The following is a 14,967-nucleotide window of genomic DNA, read 5'->3' on the forward strand; positions in this document are numbered from 1 at the left end:
AGAAAGTAGGGTGGAGACACAGCCATAGAGAAAGTAGGGTGGAGACACAGCCATAGAGAAAGTAGGGTGAGGACACAGCCATAGAGAAAGTAGGGTGGGGACACAGCCATAGAGAAAGTAGGGTGGAGACACAGCCATAGAGAAAGTAGGGTGGGGACACACTCATAGAGAAAGTAGGGTGGGGACACACTCATAGAGAAAGTAGGGTGGGGACACAGCCATAGAGAAAGTAGGGTGGAGACACAGCCATAGAGAAAGTAGGGTGGGGACACACTCATAGAGAAAGTAGGGTGGGGACACAGCCATAGAGAAAGTAGGGTGGAGACACAGCCATAGAGAAAGTAGGGTGGGGACACACTCATAGAGAAAGTAGGGTGGGGACACAGCCCTAGAGAATGTAGGGTGGAGACACAGCCATAGAGAAAGTAGGTTTGAGACACAGCCATAGAGAAAGTAGGTTTGAGACACAGCCCTAGAGAAAGTAGGGTGGAGACACAGCCATAGAGAAAGTAGGTTTGAGACACAGCCATAGAGAAAGTAGGGTGGAGACACAGCTCTAGAGAAAGTAGGGTGGAGACACAGCCATAGAGAAAGTAGGTTTGAGACACAGCCATAGAGAAAGTAGGTTTGAGACACAGCCATATAGAAAGTAGGGTGGGGACACAGCCCTAGAGAAAGTAGGGTTGAGACACAGCCATAGAGAAAGTAGGGTGGGGACACAGCCATAGAGAAAGTAGGGTGGAGACACAGCCATAGAGAAAGTAGGGTGGGGACACAGCCATAGAGAAAGTAGGGTGGATACACAGCCATAGACAAAGTAGGGTGGAGACACAGCCATAGAGAAAGTAGGGTGGGGACACACTCATAGAGAAAGTAGGGTGGGGACACAGCCATAGAGAAAGTAGGGTGGGGACACAGCCATAGAGAAATTAGGGTGGGGACACAGCCATAGAGAAAGTAGGGTGGGGACACAGCCATAGAGAAAGTAGGGTGGGGACACAGCCATAGAGAAAGTAGGGTGGAGACACAGCCATAGAGAAAGTAGGGTGGAGACACAGCCATAGAGAAAGTAGGGTGGAGACACAGCCCTAGAGAAAGTAGGGTGGGGACACAGCCATAGAGAAAGTAGGGTGGAGACACAGCCCTAGAGAAAGTAGGGTGGAGACACAGCCATAGAGAAAGTAGGGTGGAGACACAGCCATAGAGAAAGTAGGGTGGAGACACAGCCATAGAGAAAGGAGGGTGGAGACACAGCCCTAGAGAAAGGAGGGTGGAGACACAGCCATAGAGAAAGTAGGGTGGAGACACAGCCATAGAGAAAGTAGGGTGGAGACACAGCCATAGAGAAAGGAGGGTGGAGACACAGCCCTAGAGAAAGGAGGGTGGAGACACAGCCATAGAGAAAGGAGGGTGGAGACACAGCCCTAGAGAAAGGAGGGTGGAGACACAGCCATAGAGAAAGGAGGGTGGAGACACAGCCCTAGAGAAAGGAGGGTGGAGACACAGCCATAGAGAAAGGAGGGTGGAGACACAGCCCTAGAGAAAGGAGGGTGGAGACACAGCCCTAGAGAAAGGAGGGTGCAGACACAGCCCTAGAGAAAGGAGGGTGGAGACACAGCCATAGAGAAAGGAGGGTGGAGACACAGCCCTAGAGAAAGGAGGGTGGAGACACAGCCATAGAGAAAGGAGGGTGGAGACACAGCCCTAGAGAAAGGAGGGTGGAGACACAGCCCTAGAGAAAGGAGGGTGGAGACACAGCCCTAGAGAAAGGAGGGTGGAGACACAGCCATAGAGAAAGGAGGGTGGAGACACAGCCATAGAGAAAGTAGGGTGGAGACACAGCCATAGAGAAAGTAGGGTGGAGACACAGCCATAGAGAAAGGAGGGTGGAGACACAGCCCTAGAGAAAGGAGGGTGGAGACACAGCCATAGAGAAAGGAGGGTGGAGACACAGCCATAGAGAAAGTAGGGTGGAGACACAGCCATAGAGAAAGGAGGGTGGAGACACAGCCCTAGAGAAAGGAGGGTGGAGACACAGCCATAGAGAAAGGAGGGTGGAGACACAGCCCTAGAGAAAGGAGGGTGGAGACACAGCCATAGAGAAAGGAGGGTGGAGACACAGCCCTAGAGAAAGGAGGGTGGAGACACAGCCATAGAGAAAGGAGGGTGGAGACACAGCCCTAGAGAAAGGAGGGTGGAGACACAGCCCTAGAGAAAGGAGGGTGGAGACACAGCCCTAGAGAAAGGAGGGTGGAGACACAGCCCTAGAGAAAGGAGGGTGGAGACACAGCCCTAGAGAAAGGAGGGTGGAGACACAGCCATAGAGAAAGGAGGGTGGAGACACAGCCCTAGAGAAAGGAGGGTGGAGACACAGCCCTAGAGAAAGGAGGGTGGAGACACAGCCCTAGAGAAAGGAGGGTGGAGACACAGCCCTAGAGAAAGGAGGGTGGAGACACAGCCATAGAGAAAGGAGGGTGGAGACACAGCCCTAGAGAAAGGAGGGTGGAGACACAGCCATAGAGAAAGTCCTATTGATCAAACAACCATAAGAAGGTGGGCTATCTTTCCCTATATGCACATCAACAGCTACAAGATCAACAACTAATGCTAGCCAGAGCAAGATGAGCTAAACATCTAACGAAGGAACCTTAGAAAAATCTATACTTTTCACCTAGTTGCCCGTCAAAATTGCACTGATAAACAATGTGGAATAGTAAGTAGCCTGCAGCTTGTCTGCAAATACATGCTTGTCCCATCAAAACACCCAAGCTAACTGGCTAAAGTTGACTTGCTAGCTACTTACAGACATAAATGAGAGAACACCTCACTATTTTGGTGCGGGAGGGTAGCCTAGTGGTTAGAGCGTTGGGCGTTCAAGTTCAAACCACAGAGCTGACAAGGTACAAATCTGTCATTCTGCCCCTGAACAGGCAGTTAAACCCACGCTAAATTTTCTGCACTCTAGCATACTCAGATGAGAGTGCTTTGAAATCGGTGTAGATCGCCAGAGTGAATTTGCAAACACAAGAGATATGCTAACTGGATAACAGTCGTTCAAGTTCAGCATAGCTAGCTAGCAAAGCGATTCACATTTCTTGCTAGCTGACACCTGCATCTCTCATGTGCAGCTACCAAAACTGTATATGAGGGGGAAAAAGTCCATCAGTCAGTCACTCCTCCGAATGCCATGACAACCTCCTAACAGTTAGCTAACGTTAGGTTATGTGTTTTTAGCTTTCTGCATAAATAGATACGCTAGCCTATTAGCCATGTTATAACTGACTTGTGATCATTGCCCTTGCTAGTTTTATTGTATTGACATTCCCAGCCATAGTTACATTTGTCCGTTTATGCCCAAAATATTGAGTCGTCGAAACTGAACCAGTGCATCCCGAATGGAGGAAGCAAACTATGTACCGGGCCAGCTGTGATTTACAACCCGATAGCAATATGTTTTGAACTAGCAAGAAATGTACTGGTGAATTATATGAATCATGCATTGAAGTGCATCCATCTATTCTGCCATCAATGCTTTAGTGTACATCATGGAATGCTGAGTCAAATGGAACCTATTTTTAAAACCTTTTTTTAAAGTTTGTTTTTTAGCATAAACTGGAAATTTGATATTTTTGACTGATATTATGATTGTTGCATATCTGCAAAGTAGCTAAAACGCTGTCAGTTCCACTTTAATTTTCATAAACCAATAAAAATGTAATGTCTAGATCAGACTGATAACATTTACATTTACATTACATTTAAGTCATTTAGCAGACGCTCTTATCCAGAGCGACTTACAAATTGGTGCATTCACCTTATGACATCCAGTGGAACACTTTAACACTTTAATTGCTAAGTTGTAAAGTGTTTACACATTTTTTTTTTTATACAGTCATAAATAATTAATAAAGAGGCTGCAAGAGGATGCTGTTAAACCATTAAATGGAAGTACTAAATCTCAGGTCAAGGCCGTTTGACGTCAGTTTAACCTTGTTTCTCTGGCTGGAATTTAATCACTGTTGTGTATAAGACAGCAATGTTAGGGTCAGTCAGATTGAATCCACTCTACGTGGATCTGGCATAGAGAGCGTTAAAACCCCATCAAGACAGACACCACAGCTCCCCTCATTATACAGAGTTGAATAGAGCATCTTAATATGTTTTTATTCCAGTGTACAGAGAAAGAAAAATCAAACTTTACATCTGGAGCAAACCCAATGACCAAAGTGTAACGTAAACCGTCTATTGTGGCATTTTAGATTGAATATGATTTCCAGAACTGTGTGAGATTCGTTTATATAATCATGTAATGATGGCAGTTGTATTATTGTCATTGTTCTGTAATGTAATACTGACTGGTTAATTGTCATTGATTTATTGTCTCGCACAATGTATCACCTCCTAAAGCTTTTCCCCGAGAGAGAAAAATACAATATTCCAATCAACCTCTTAGTGTCCTGCCTCCGCCACTTACATTTAGAGTAAATGCATGGTGTTATCGGCTACAGTAAACCTGTCACATTATAAAATCGGCTATGTATACTCTCCCATTAATAGCAGGCTTTAAACCTCTTTCAGAGGGGGGTGTCTCCTCCTAACCCCTATTTAGTCCTGATGCGTTAATGTTCTCTGACTCACCGCTGGCACGTCCCTATATAACTTGGATTAATTACAGCCTTCAGAAAAAGAAATCACGTTCACTGGCAATGTGTGAGACTGAGTCTGGGTATTTGCTCCAATGACAGAGTTGTTTGTAGTACCAGAGATGTGGAGAGGGAATTTCCTGGATGTGGTCCTTCGGGTCAGATAACACACATCTCTATAAACATGTGCCAACATGTCTTTAACATCTAGCAACATTTCCCTAAACAACTAAGGCCTTTTACAGATGTTACACCTAAAGTGCCTTCAGAAATTATTTAAACTTATTCCACATTTTGTTGTGTTACAGCCAGAATTCAAAATGGAATAAATTGTTTTTGTCTCTCTCTCTCTCACCCATCTCATAATGACAAAGTGAAAACATGCTTTTAGAAATGATTGAACATTGATTGAAAATTAAATACACAAATATTTAAATTACATAAATACTCACATCCCTGAGTCAATACATGTTTGAATCACCTTAGGCAGTGATTTCAGCTGTGAGTCTTTCTGGGTGAGTCTTTCAAAAGAGCTTTGCACACCTGGATTGTACACTATTTACTCATTATTATGTTCAGCATTTTTCAAGCTCTGTCAAATTGGCTGTTGATCATTGCTAGACAACCATTTTCAAGTATATTAAAGTCAAAATTCGGCTACTCAGGAACATTCACTCCATACCATTTATTTTTTTATCCTGAAAAACTCCCAGTCCTTAACGATTACAAGCATACTCATAACATGATGCAGCCACCACTATGCTTGAAAATATGGAGAGTGGTACTTAGTAATGTGTTATATTGGATTTGCCGTAACATGACCACTTTGTATTCCAGACAAAAAGTGAATTGGTTTGACTCTAGACATTTCAGCTTTCCTTTTTAATTAATAATAATAATAAAAAATGTATAAAAAACATCATTCCACTGACATTATGAGGCATTGTGTGTAGGCCATCAAAAATCTATTAATGTAATACAATTTAAATTCAGGCTGTTACCAACGAAATGTGGAATAAGACAAAGGGTTTGAATACATTCTGAAAACACTGTCGATGTGTCCTGAAATGTCCTCTCTGTGATCTAAGAGTGTATTGTTTTAGATGTCCCCTTAACCCTACAGAGTATAGCATTTTGTGTACATAACATTAGGAACATCTTCATAATATTGAGCTGCACCCCCCTTTTGCCCCCAGAATAGCCTCAATTCGTCGGGGCATAACCTCTACAAGGTGTCGAAAGCATTCAACAGGGATGCTGGCCCAGATTGACTCCAATGATTTGACAGTTGTGTCAAGTTGGCTAGATGTACTTTGGATGGTGGACCATTCTTGACACACACTGTGATATAAAAAAAAAGAAGACAATAGGTTCTTAAAATTCCCACCCTCATTCAGAATAAATGTAGAATTAATTGGGGTACGGAAAATAAAAATATAATTCACATAAACGGTCCATTTGTATTTTCCAACGAGGCTATACATTTGGGTGAGTTTGTTTTTTCTTACTTGAGAAGCCTCGTTGCCAAAAATAAAATGAAACCCTCTAGTGTTCAGCGAAATAACAACACAATGTCAAATACAGGATGCCTAGTCAAATAATGAACATCCAATCACATTATTCGTTACTCTCTCACAGGAATTCCACTAACAAACATAGCTCATGATCACCTTGAAAATGGATAAATGGTTAAAAAAAGTAAGGCCCGCATCCATAGAGACACATACCAGCTCTACTGGTAGTACTGCTACTACCAGCAGTACTACACCTGCTCCTGTCTACGACACAAGTTGTTCTGCGTCCATAGAGACACATACCAGCTCTACTGGTAGTACTGCTACTACCAGCAGTACTACACCTGCTCCTGTCTACGACACAAGTTGTTCTGCGTCCATAGAGACACATACCAGCTCTACTGGTAGTACTGCTACTACCAGCAGTACTACACCTGCTCCTGTCTACGGCACAAGTTGCTCTGCTTCCATTAGCACAGCAAATGCTTTGCACACTGTTGGCATTCTCTCAACCAGCTTCGTGAGGTAGTCACCTGGAATGCAAATGACAGCCCACTTGGAGTTTTCCAAAAGGCACATAGAGAACACAGGAGAACGCAGGAGTGGTTTCGGGACAAGTCTCTGAATGTCCTTGAGTGGCCCAGCCAGAGCCCAGACTTGAACCCGATCGAACATCTCTAGTGAGTTCTGAAGTCGCTCTGGATAAGAGCGTCTGCTAAATGACTTAAATGTAAATGTTAAATGTAAAATAGCTGTGCAGCAGTGCTCTCTATCCAACCTGACAGAGCTTGAGAGGATCTGCAGAGAGGAATGGGAGAAATACAGGTGTGCCAAGCTTGTATCGTCAAACCCACAAAGACTCGACACTGTAATCGCTGCCAAAGGTGCATTAACAACGTACTTAGTAAAGTGTTTGCAAACTTATGTAAATGTTATATTTCCGGGAGGGGATAATACATTTGCCAAAATGTCTAAAAATCTGTTTTTGCTTTGTCACTATGGGGTATTGTGTGTAGATTGGTGAGTATTCTTGTTTTTGTTGCCATTTTAAAACAAGATTGTAACATAACAAATGTGGAAAAAATCAAGGTGTCTGAAAACTTTCTGAATACACTGTGTGGATATATATATTTATCTAATTCAGAGTGAAAGCACTTTTTGTTTGTGTTTTTTTTTTCCCCACCCAATGGCCACTAAAACAGCTGTCTCTGGTGAATAAGTATTTTACTAATCTGTAGAAACAGAAACACGCCTATAGCAGCCAGATCATTATGGAAGCATCTCATTCAGGTTCGTCATAATTCAAAGCTGAAACTCATAAACCTAACAAGGCGTTGTGTCCTCTATTAGCAGCCGATGCGTGTCATTTAACACTTCACTGTCTCATGGATTACTTAAATGCATTAGCAGGAACTCTGTCCTCATAATTAGTGTCTGTGCATTACACTGTTAGTTTACACCTGTTCTTGACAAAGAATATGACAAATAACATTTGAGGAGATTTTTTATTTCATAATTAGTGTCTGGTGTGGGGCAATGGGGCTGACAGGAGCTCTGTCCTCATAATTAGTGTATTTTGGTGTGGGGCGATGGGCTGACAGGGGCTCTTTCGTCATAATTAGTGTCTTTTGGTGTGGGTCGATCGGGCTGACAGGAGCTCTGTCCTCATAATTAGTGTATTTTGGTGTGGGGCGATGGGCTGACAGGGGCTCTCTCGTCATAATTAGTGTCTTTTGGTGTGGGTCGATGGGGCTGACAGGAGCTCTGCCCTCATAATTAGTGTCTTTTGGTGTGGGGTGATGGGGTTGACAGGAGCTGGCTTCTCTTTTAGATGTATTTTAATCTCTATAATTCTTAATGACTGCTGTGTTGACCATTGGACTGACAGGGGCTCGCGTGAATGTAGCCAACATAAAGAATCAAGTCTATCCACATGTACCCAACATAAAGAATCAAGTCTATCCACATGTAGCCAACATAAAGAATCAAGTCTATCCACATGTAGCCAACATAAATAATCAAGTCTATCCACATCGAGCCAACATAAAGAATCAAGTCTATCCACATGTAGCCAACATAAAGAATCAATTCTATCCACATGTAGCCAACATAAAGAATCAAGTCTATCCACATGTAGCCAACGTAAAGAATCAAGTCTATCCACATGTAGCCAACGTAAAGAATCAAGTCTATCCACATGTAGCCAACGTAAAGAATCAAGTCTATCCACATGTAGCCAACGTAAAGAATCAAGTCTATCCACATGTAGCCAACGTAAAGAATCAATTCTATCCACATGTAGCCAACGTAAAGAATCAATTCTATCCACATGTAGCCAACGTAAAGAATCTATCCACATGTCTAAAGAATCAATTCTATCCACATGTAGCCAACGTAAAGAATCAAGTCTATCCACATGTAGCCAACGTAAAGAATCAAGTCTATCCACATGTAGCCAACGTAAAGAATCAATTCTATCCACATGTAGCCAACGTAAAGAATCAATTCTATCCACATGTAGCCAAAAGAATCAATTCTATCCACATGTAAAGAATCAATTCTATCCACATGTAGCCAACGTAAAGAATCAATTCTATCCACATGTAGCCAACGTAAAGAATCAATTATATCCACATGTAGCCAACGTAAAGAATCAATTCTATCCACATGTAGCCAACATAAAGAATCAAGTCTATCCACATGTAGCCAACATAAAGAATCAAGTCTATCCACATGTAGCCAACATAAAGAATCAAGTCTATCCACATGTACCCAACATAAAGAATCAAGTCTATCCACATGTACCCAACATAAAGAATCAAGTCTATCCACATCTAGCCAACATAAAGAATCAAGTCTATCCACATGTACCCAACATAAAGAATCAAGTCTATCCACATGTACCCAACATAAAGAATCAAGTCTATCCACATCGAGCCAACATAAAGAATCAAGTCTATCCACATGTAGCCAACATAAAGAATCAATTCTATCCACATGGAGCCAACATAAAGAATCAATTCTATCCACATGTAGCCAGCGTAAAGAATCAATTCTATCCACATGTAGCCAACGTAAAGAATCAATTCTATCCACATGTAAACAACGTAAAGAATCAATTCTATCCACATGTAAACAACGTAAAGAATCAATTCTATCCACATGTAAACAACGTAAAGAATCAATTCTATCCACATGTAGCCAACATAAAGAATCAGGTCCATCCACATGTCGCCAATGTAAATAATCAATTCTATCCACATGTAGCCAACGTAAATAATAAATTCTATCCACATGTAGCCAACGTAAAGAATCAATTATATCCACATGTAGCCAACGTAAAGAATCAATTCTATCCACATGTAGCCAACGTAAAGAATCAATTCTATCCACATGTAGCCGACATAAAGAATCAATTCTATCCACATGTAGCCAACGTAAAGAATCAATTCTATCCACATGTAGCCAACGTAAAGAATCAATTCTATCCACATGTAGCCGACATAAAGAATCAATTCTATCCACATGTAGCCAACGTAAAGAATCAATTCTATCCACATGTAGCCAACGTAAAGAATCAATTCTATCCACATGTAGCCAACATAAAGAATCAAGTCTATCCACATGTAGCCAACATAAAGAATCAATTCTATCCACATGTAGCCAACGTAAAGAATCAATTCTATCCACATGTAGCCAACATAAAGAATCAAGTCTATCCACATCTACCCAACACAAAGAATCAGGCCCATCCACATGTAGCTGTCGTGTCTTTGGCTATGCCGGATTAAGTGATTTTTTAAATTTTTTTAATTTCACCTTTATTTAACCAGGTAGGCTAGTTGAGAACAAGTTCTCATTTGCAACTGCGACCTGGCCAAGATAAAGCATAGCAGTGTGAACAGACAACACAGAGTTACACATGGAGTAAACAATTAACAAGTCAATAACACAGTAGAAAAAAAGGGGGAGTCTATATACGGGAGTGATAAATGATCAGATGGTCATGTACAAGTAGAGATATTGGTGTGCAAAAGAGCAGAAAAGTAAATAAATAAAAATAGTATGGGGATGAGGTAGGTAAAAATGGGAGGGCTATTTACCGATAGACTATGTACAGCTGCAGAGATCGGTAAGCTGCTCAGATAGCAGTTGTTTGAAGTTGGTGAGGGAGATAAAAGTCTCCAACTTCAGCGATTTTTGCAATTCGTTCCAGGCACAGGCAGCAGAGAACTGGAACGAAAGGCGGCCAAATCAGGTGTTGGCTTTAGGGATGATCAGTGAGATACACCTGCTGGAGCGCGTGCTACGGACGGGTGTTGCCATCGTGACCAGTGAACTGAGATAAGGCGGAGCTTTACCTAGCATGGACTTGTAGATGACCTGGAGCCAGTGGGTCTGGCGACGAATATGTAGCGAGGGCCAGCCGACTAGAGCATACAGGTCGCAGTGGTGGGTGGTATAAGGTGCTTTAGTGACAAAACGGGTGGCACTGTGATATGACATGCTACTCTATAAAATCCTTTCTCTGTAATTAATATTACCTTATTGAGCTAATCACATAAATGTAATTAACTAGAAAGTCGGGGCACCACGAAATAATATTTATAGAGCAGTTATCTTCCGAATAAACTCTTAAAGACCTAGTCATATTTTATATCAATAGCAGTCAATATTAATCGTCACCTTATTTCAGTCTCATCTGAAAGTTGTAAATTCTTGGTTATTTTCACGAACCCAGGCTAACAAGTTGAAACAGCAATGCAAAATTGGGTTTAATTATTTATTTACTAAATACCTAACGAATCACACAGAATTACATATACACAGAATGAATCATACCTTGATTACAAATTACGTCAAAAAGGAAAGCGTCCCTAGAGGACGGAACAGATATGACGGCTGGTTACCCAAAGAAAATGGGGCTGGGGTTGAGTGAAAGAGTGGGAAGACTGAAGAACAAAGGGAGAAGCGATATCGGGCCGTAGGCAACTACTCTATCGTAAATACAGAATTTTATGCATTCTAAATTACTGCCCATTTGGAAAATGAAAATGCAATAAATATTTACTCTGAGCTGCGCTTCGGTAGGTTGGTGGTAGATGGAAGGCCGTGTTGCCCAACAGAGTCCTTTGCCCTTTGAAGAATGTCTCTGGTGGTAAATTAGATACGTTGTACTAATGTCGTTGTGTGGTAGAGGGGATACTCAGTCTGTTCATTCATTGCCCACGTTTGCAGCTGTTGTTGCTAACTCAACGGATAGAATGTCTCACTTCTTTAGTGAGTAAGATTTCAAAGTTTATACCATTCACAACCAAAGCTCACGCTGAGGTTGGCTTAGTTCTGTAGTTGACATGTTAGTACTTTTCAACATATGGGCCGTCGACCTATCGTCCTCGGAACAGGTGGTTACATTTTCGTCAAGGGCTTATATATTGGAGGGAGAAGGGTGTGTTTTTCATAGTTTTATAACCCATGTCTCTTCACAGGGGCGGGCCACTGATTGAGCAGAGCCCTAACCTTATGAAAACCCAAATCTCTCATTTGGAAGCTAAAATTACGTTTAATCTTTTCACCAATAATTTTATATTCAAACATTTAAAATGGACAACAATTCCATGTGAATCTGATAACTATAATGTGTAGACTTTCCACTATACCGTTTATGTCATCCTATCATTGATGAGAATGCCTCAGATGACAACCGAACTGACATGATATTCATTAAGTACCACCGCAGATGTTCTACTGGTCAGATTACCAGAATATGGTTAAACCCCCCCCCCGCCCACCTTCTGATGTTCCCAGAATCTCTGTTTAACAAAGGCTGTATAGTCAAGAAAGAGGGAAGGGAGAAATATATGTATGGGGGGTCATAAACCTTACCCACAGGCCAACGTCATGACATAGCCAACAGGAAGAATCAAGTCTATCCACATTTAGCCAACATTAAGAATCAAGTCCATCCACATCCCTCTTCCTCTAGTACTTAAGGGGGTAAATAGAACAAGGGCCAAACATCAAGAGGTGTTTTATTGTATATTCATGTCATCTGAATATCTAAGTAAACAGCCTCCTGTTGAAGCGACACTTACTGTTAAGGAGAGCGGCCAATAACACTGTCTCATTTGTCATGTAAATGGCCTGTCAGCAGACCTTAGAAGGCCTCAGTGTAGACGAGCAGATTAGACTGTCATCGCAGACAGGTATCTCTGAGAGAGGACTGATGAGAGATTCAGGTCAACTAAACCTTGACATGAAGACAGATCGGACTGATACACACATTCTGAGGCATCTGAGGACATGAGCACATCTTGAATCAAACATATTAAATAAAACTTTATTTGTCACATGCGCCAAATACAACCGTGAAAAGCTTACCTACAAGCCCTTAACCAACAACGTAGTTCAAGAAAGAGTTAAGACAATTTTTACCAAATAAACTTAAGTACAAATTCTAAAAAGTAACACAATAAAATTCCAATAATGAAGTTCTATTAAATCTGTATAACGGAAGATTGCTTTACAAAGTGATTGAGATTTAAAGGCAATGTTGTCGTGTTAGCAGAGACGCTGAACGTGCCGGCTCAATTGGAAATTAGCTAAACAATTCTATCATGCAATCTATAAGTGCTATATAGTAACCTGGCCTAGAAGGCAACATATAGAACAATCTGTAAGTGCTATATAGTAACCTGGCCTAGACGGCAACATATAGAACAATATGTAAGTGCTATATAGTAACCTGGCCTAGAAGGCAACATATAGAACAATCTGTAAGTGCTATATAGTAACCTGGCCTAGAAGGCAACATATAGAACAATCTGTAAGTGCTATATAGTAACCTGGCCTAGAAGGCAACATATAGAACAATCTGTAAGTGCTATATAGTAACCTGGCCTAGAAGGCAACATATATCTGTAAGTGCTAATAGTAACCTGTAAGTCTGCTATATAGTAACCTGGCCTAGAAGGCAACATATATAACAATCTGTAAGTGCTATATAGTAACCTGGCCTAGAAGGCAACATATAGAACAATCTGTAAGTGCTATATAGTAACCTGGCCTAGAAGGCAACATATAGAACAATCTGTAATCTGTATAGTAACCTGGCCTATATAGAACAATCTGTACCTGGCCTAGAAGGCAACATATAGAACAATCTGTAAGTGCTATATAGTAACCTGGCCTAGAAGGCAACATATAGAACAATCTGTAAGTGCTATATAGTAACCTGGCCTAGAAGGCAACATATAGAACAATCTGTAAGTGCTATATAGTAACCTGGCCTAGAAGGCAACATATAGAACAATCTGTAAGTGCTATATAGTAACCTGTGCTATATAGTAACCTGGCCTAGAAGGCAACATATAGAACAATCTGTAAGTGCTATATAGTAACCTGGCCTAGAAGGCAACATATAGAACAATCTGTAAGTGCTATATAGTAACCTGGCCTAGAAGGCAACATATAGAACAATCTGTAACAATAGTAACCTGGCCTAAGTGCAATCTGTAAGTGCTATATAGTAACCTGGCCTAGAAGGCAACATATAGAACAATCTGTAAGTGCTATATAGTAACCTGGCCTAGAAGGCAACATATAGAACAATCTGTAAGTGCTATATAGTAACCTGGCCTAGAAGGCAACATATAGAACAATCTGTAAGTGCTATATAGTAACCTGGCCTAGAAGGCAATATAGAACAATCTGTAAGTGCTATATAGTAACCTGGCCTAGAAGGCAACATATAGACAATCTGTAAGTGCTATATAGTAACCTGGCCTAGAAGGCAACATATAGAACAATCTGTAAGTGCTATATAGTAACCTGGCCTAGAAGGCAACATATATAACAATCTGTAAGTGCTATATAGTAACCTGGCCTAGAAGGCAACATATAGAACAATCTGTAAGTGCTATATAGTAACCTGGCCTAGAAGGCAACATATAGAACAATCTGTAAGTGCTATATAGTAACCTGGCCTAGAAGGCAACATATAGAACAATGCTATATAGTGCTATATAGAAAAATCTATAAGTGCTATATAGTAACCTGGCCTAGAAGGCAACATATAGAACAATCTGTAAGTGCTATATAGTAACCTGGCCTAGAAGGCAACATATAGAACAATCTGTAAGTGCTATATAGTAACCTGGCCTAGAAGGCAACATATAGAACAATCTATAAGTGCTATATAGTAACCTGGCCTAGAAGGCAACATATAGAACAATCTGTAAGTGCTATATAGTAACCTGGCCTAGAAGGCAACATATAGAACAATCTGTAAGTGCTATATAGTAACCTGGCCTAGAAGGCAACATATAGAACAATCTATAAGTGCTATATAGTAACCTGGCCTAGAAGGCAACATATAGAACAATCTGTAAGTGCTATATAGTAACCTGGCCTAGAAGGCAACATATAGAACAATCTGTAAGTGTAACCTATATAGAACAATCTAACCTGGCCTAGAAGGCAACATATAGAACAATCTGTAAAGTGCTATATAGTAACCTGGCCTAGAAGGCAACATATAGAACAATCTGTAAGTGCTATATAGTAACCTGGCCTAGAAGGCAACATATAGAACAATCTGTAAGTGCTATATAGTAAGAAGGCAACATATAGAACAATCTATAAGTGCTATATAGTAACCTGGCCTAGAAGGCAACATATAGAACAATCTGTAAGTGCTATATAGTAACCTGGCCTAGAAGGCAACATATAGAACAATCTGTAAGTGCTATATAGTAACCTGGCCTAGAAGGCAACATATAGAACAATCTGTAAGTGCTATATAGTAACCT

This window comes from Oncorhynchus keta, chromosome 10 (genome assembly GCF_023373465.1).
Source record: "Oncorhynchus keta strain PuntledgeMale-10-30-2019 chromosome 10, Oket_V2, whole genome shotgun sequence".
NCBI lineage: Eukaryota > Metazoa > Chordata > Actinopteri > Salmoniformes > Salmonidae > Oncorhynchus > Oncorhynchus keta.